At 46.3% G+C, this 5,837-nt stretch overlaps 1 long non-coding RNA gene across 1 annotated transcript; it reads left to right on the top strand.

Annotated features, from left to right (window-relative positions):
- The first annotated feature begins 907 nt into the window (after positions 1–907).
- On the top strand, positions 908–1,676 carry LOC123083167 (uncharacterized). Its single transcript, XR_006439217.1, has 2 exons — positions 908–1,137; positions 1,360–1,676. It is a non-coding gene; the product is annotated as an uncharacterized lncRNA (long non-coding RNA).
- Positions 1,677–5,837: the final 4,161 nt, after the last annotated feature.

Below are 5,837 nucleotides of genomic sequence, written 5' to 3' on the forward strand. Positions count from 1 at the left end.
CTCATTTCTTGTTTTGTGACATATCAACCAATAAGAGATGTGAGCCGTGCATGCTTTCAATAACTTGAGACTACCAAACATGACATGCAGTGGTTAGTTCATTGCATGCAGTGCTATTAATTAGCAAAAAGACATTCAATTTTCTCGTTTTTCCTCTCCGCCTTGGTCGTGGTGCACAATGTAAGATGACTTATGCACCTATAGTGGCGGAGCGTGACAAGCCACCAAGGGGGGGCCAATTTGAAACTAAAAATGAAATATGCATGAAAACTTATGTGATTCACAACATAAATTAGTAATTTCACCAACGCTCGAGCAGTAGGAACTGGATGTTCTTGTTAAAAAAACAAAAACAGTATGACTAGTATGATTTGATTATATACATCTATGGAGGTACCGTTAGTGGCTCCCGCAGTAGCAATATGATGATGTGTGATGCTGCCTGCTGCAGTCAGTGGCTGCCGCTGCGGCTTGGTGCAATTCCTGCCTCGCTATGCACTCCTATCTCCGTCTATCGTTGCTATGCGTTGCTTCCTATATCCCTCTCTCTTCCTCTTGTATTTCGTTGGTTATCTTCTGACGAGCTAGGCATAATGATTAGTATACCTAGTAATTTTACAATTGTACTTTCGGAAGGGGGGGTCGTGACCCCCTTTGGCCTCCAAGAGGCTCCGCCACTGCGCACCTAGACGGAGGGAGTACTACATTTTTGCCTCAGAGTACTATTTTTGGTGCGTACCATGTGTTGGTGTGTACTGCTATCCACCTATAAATGGTAGATAATTACGGGCGCATTAGTGCTATGATGAGGAGGGGATAAGTTGGAATTCATTAAGTCCCCCCTAATTCCTGCAATAAGTCCTCTATTTATATATTGCTATGATAACGAGAGGATAAATGGGAATTCATTAATGCCCCCTAATTCCTGCGATAAGTCCTCTCTCTATATATGATCACCATCATGGCGAATACTGGCATCCATCGACTAGACTAGAAAAACAACACTAGCTGCCCAGAAGAAGAGGAATTGCAAGAACCCATTCACCATGGCACGTCCAAGGAACGACACACATATTTTGTTCTTGGTTGTAGCTCTTCTGGTCATGTCTACCGCCTTCCTGCCCTGTAACGCAGATAGTAAGAACATACATTTCTCCTGTACAATATTTTTTTTTGAAGCAAGGCAAATACTTTGCTTTTTATATTGATATATAGTAGGAGCAAAGGACAACCGGGCCGAAGCCAAAAACAGAAGAAAAAAAAGAATATATGCTTCCATCATCTTCTTCTTTATAGATCTGTTCTTTCTTTCCCTTGGTACAAAACTGACAGTTCATCTCTGTTCGTGCCGCTGTGCAGTCGACCCACCCAGCTGGTGCACGCCGGAGGCGGTTTGCCAGGACCCGGTTACGCCGGGAAACAGGGAAACGTGCAAAAGCATCTGCAAAAGTTTTGGCTACAACCCGGAACAAGCCTACTGCAATCCCGATCCCACTCCGAGGTGCTGCTGCATCTATTAAGCGCAGGAAATAACAATGCCACTGGAGTGGCAGATGATGGATGACAAAGCTAGCAAACTCACTTTTATGTGTCCATTTCGACTTATGTAAAAATCGGAACAGATCATGGTCCAGGCCTGTCCGTCAATTAATAAAGATTAGAAAAAGTTTCTTTTATAGGCTAGTTTGCAGAATTAATAAATGATCCATCTGTAAAATTGGAATGTCTTGACTAAAGACGCGAAATTTACTCTTTGTTCAAGCGGACACAAATATAAAGGCAACGAGCACCCCTTCATAGCCCAACGAGATAGCCAGCACGTAGTCGGGTCACAGTATAAGGACAAAAATGGATGATACAAATCCTCATTAATTTGTTGGTTGTCACCCAACAAAAGTCATGAACCAGATGAATTACCGCCGATAGTAGTTTTACTGATCACATGTCGAAATGTCTAGTGCCAAGATTATTGTTTCGGCTGATCTTCACAACAGGGTGCTCACCTGGGCAAGCCCGACAAGATGGCTAGCGTGATCAGTGACATGAGCACCGATCGGTTAGGGGAATTTTCTTACTGATGGCTGCAGCCTTGCCATGCCAAGCCGACGTACGCATCCATGTCTCCGTTCGGCCGTTGGCCGCAGTGTTAGCTCGCTAACCATGCTGCTGTTTGCCTCAACTTACGCTGGCACGGCGGCGCGGTGCTTCAGTTTGGTGCCTGATGCCACCTGCTTTGTGCAGTTTCTCGCAGCTATGCGCCGCCGCTCTCAGCAGTCATCGATTCGACGCCACAACCGTACCACCGCCCCGTGCTGGATGGCCAACTTGCAAGGCTGAACTGTGTTGGTCCTTTCCGCCATGCCAAGCCTCGACTGCGTCATGAGCCACACGTGCCACGCTATAGGCTGGCTACCGCAGCCCACCACATGGCTCGGTAGTCGGTACCACCAGTAGGACATGTCAGCGGCCGGTTCGCCCATGGGTCGCCGTGCTTGCCATGGTCAAGCCGCATGCTGGCGCGCTCGCTGCCACGTTCACGCCATGCATGCAGGCTGCCACGTTCCAAGTCCTAGTCGTGTCGCCCATATGCCCTACTGGCCCCATCACGCTCCGCTGAGACCCCACCGCCCGCCACCACCAGTGTTTTGGCCCTGCTGGCCGAATGTCTCCAGCATCAGCCGCCTCCAGTCGTCGGCCCGGACAGGGTAGGCTCAAGAGGGATCAACAGTGGAGGGAGAAAGGGGAATCAAGGGTGGAGTGGAAAGGGGGATCGGGAGAGTAGATAATAGAAGAAAAGAGAGTAATATGACTTGCGCACCCGTATTGTTGGTGAGAGTAGCTCCTGAACCAGACTGGGATCATCACTTTTCCCAGTGCACCGAACAGGACTAGTGTGAGAATAGACCGGGATGAAAGAGATCAGGGTACCAACCAACTTCAGGGATTTAAAGTTGAGGATTCATTTACGTCGTTCTCTACAAAGTTAGGGTTTATTTCAGACTTTTCTCGTGGCGGCAGTGTGCGTCATGGCTCATCTAACACAGTGAACACGGCATACGGTGCACCTCCCGTTGCGTTTCTTTAGCAGAATTTTGGCCGAGTCATGCAGAGGAGCCCCTGGTGACGAACTTGTAATAGACAGCAATCTCTACCGAGTCTTTGTCCCTAGAAATCTAGAGCCTCCGACGGTCAGAAGAGCTGAGTTCTGGATGGGGTCAAGTTATTAGTTCTGTGGGTTAGGTATACCGCACCCAAAGTTGCACATGCACAGCGCCATTACCTGCAGGCCGTGGCACACCTGCTCTGGCCGTCCAAGTCCAAGTCGGCGACCCAACGGCCTTTACCGAATCCCGCACCCAAACGGCCGGCAGCGCATCGCGCGACGCCGACCAACCACGATACTCCGAGTCCAAGTCCAAGTCTCCGACCCAGCAGGCAGCCTGCCTGAACGATCTTGACCAACTCTACGTGCGGCTTGTCGTGTCAGGTCGCAGCGCGTCTCTCCGCCTCTCCGACTCCGTCAACAATCGACCACGTCTCGCGTCGCGTCTCTCGTCCGCGTCAGGGCTCCACTTTCCTGCCCCCGTTTCCTCGTATATATTCATACAGAGCACGAGCGGAGCTATCGGAAACCAAGCATCCATCAATGCAGCACACTCGCATACCAGGAAACCGAAACGCATCAAGGCTAGGCGCCGCTGACCAGGGACAGAATCTTGGCTTTCTCGATCCTCAGCTCCTCGCCCATGGACATTGCGGGTGTCGGCTACAGCACGCCCACGCGCCTTTCCTGGAGGGGTGGCAGCGGGGAGAAGCCGGAGAAAGCGGCGGACAAGCAGCGGCAGGAGGAGAAGGTCGACCAGGGCTCTCGGCCGGAGAAGAAGCGGGAGGTGCGGTTTGCACCGGAGTTCGACGGCATCAACTGCTTCGAGTCCATCATCCCCTTTTGAGCGGCTGATCCGCTGCTGTCTCGGGATAGTTAGCGAGCTTCATTTTTTTTTTTTTTCTGGTTGCTTAATTAGTGATGATGATACATGTATTTATCAAAAAAAAGTGATGACGAGACCTGCAATATGTACAGAGGACGCAGTGGCGGATTCAGTGGGGGTTCCGTGGGTGCCCGGGCACCCCCTCCACAAATGCAAAAGCAAATTTGTCTAGTACTACCTCCGTCCTGCTTTATTGGTATCTATTGTATTCTGTGTCAAATTTTGACCATAAATTTAACTAACAAAATGTTCATCCATGTCACAAAAAATATATCATTGAAAACTATGTTCAAATATGAATCCAACAATATAATTTTTATTGACATGCATTAACATTTTCTTAGTTAAATATTTGGTCAAAATTTGGCATAAATTACGAAAAAAGACCAATAAACCAGGACGGAGGTAGTATTAGTTAGTCTAATCCAATGTGTACTATAGGGTTAAAATGATACACGGGCAATTTGTTATAACTTGTGACAAGGTTGGTGCGCTCCATGGTCAAGCTTTAGGTCTGACACTAAGAGGAGATGAATGCATTACTGATCATACGCTTTATGCTGATCTTTTCTGCTGCTAACTTGAGCCATAATTCTATGAAGTGTATGATAAAAAAATGACAAATTCCTTCCGAATTCTGACCCTAGCCCCCCAACTCCCAGTGTGCAAATCAAAATGTTAAAACACACACACATTATTCTTTTTGCAGAAAAACACCGATGCACTGATCAATGCGGAAAATGCCACAGAAAAATAAACAGTGAAAGTAAATACTCCACCAGCCTTCACTTTTGTGAGTAATGCTTGTGCTATATATATGTCCATATTCAAACGAACATATAGCAAGGTCCAATAGTTCATAAACACTTTGATACTTATTCTTCCTTCTGTTTGACATGTTAGAGTGCAGATATATAGCTAACAGCACCCAGAGGAAAGCGTCGAGAGATGATCCAAAGGGGTCCACAAATATTTGGGAATCAGATGCATCAGGAGCAAAGCAGTTTGTACTCGGTCAATTCAGTAGCCTGCCCATGTATTCACACTCTCTACAAAATCCAGGAAACATGGTACATGTTACTAAGGAGTTGTCATCAGCGAAAGATGGCTCAGCATGACAGATTTATCCCGTCTCTCGTGGGGAAACTGTTCTGTATTGAATTCGCTTGAGGAAACGAATTCAGGGGCGAAAAGCTACTCAATTCGTAAAGAGGGGTTGAATGGCAATTGTGCTTGACATTTACCGACATAGCAAATTCCATCTTAACGGCAATTTGACCAACCTGTCTGTGACGTCCGGGTAATCAAGCTACAGTGAACCTCTGCTAATGATGCCACGTCACCTTGATTATTATTACTAATCTTGCGTTAGTTCGAAACCGGTTCAAATTTCAAATTTAAAATCAAGTCAAACCATTAAAGTTTTCAAAAGTAAAAAACTAAAATGTTCTTAATGTGACAAATAAATCATGCATATTATTGGTGGAGTAACAACATCTTTATAAAATAATTAAATACCCTAAAGTGATTAAAACAACAGCAAAGCAATTAGTTATACTCCTAATATATTTTACCAAATACTAAACTATTTTTATTCTGAGATAAAACTTCTTAGAACAGTGGATTATTTTGACACACTATTTTTGAAGCTATTGTCATCTTTTACTAAACCAGGAATAAAGAGTAACTAAAATAAAATAGAAAAGAATAACAAGAAAAAAACAACAACAACAAAAGAAAATAAAAGCCCCCCCCCCCCTCGCTGGGCCTCGGCCCAGCTGGCCACGGGGCTAACCAGGCCGCTCAGCCGGCCCACTTGGCCCGGCCTCCCCCACTCATTCCCTTATC

This window comes from Triticum aestivum, chromosome 4A (genome assembly GCF_018294505.1).
Source record: "Triticum aestivum cultivar Chinese Spring chromosome 4A, IWGSC CS RefSeq v2.1, whole genome shotgun sequence".
NCBI classification, from domain to species: Eukaryota; Viridiplantae; Streptophyta; class Magnoliopsida; order Poales; family Poaceae; genus Triticum; species Triticum aestivum.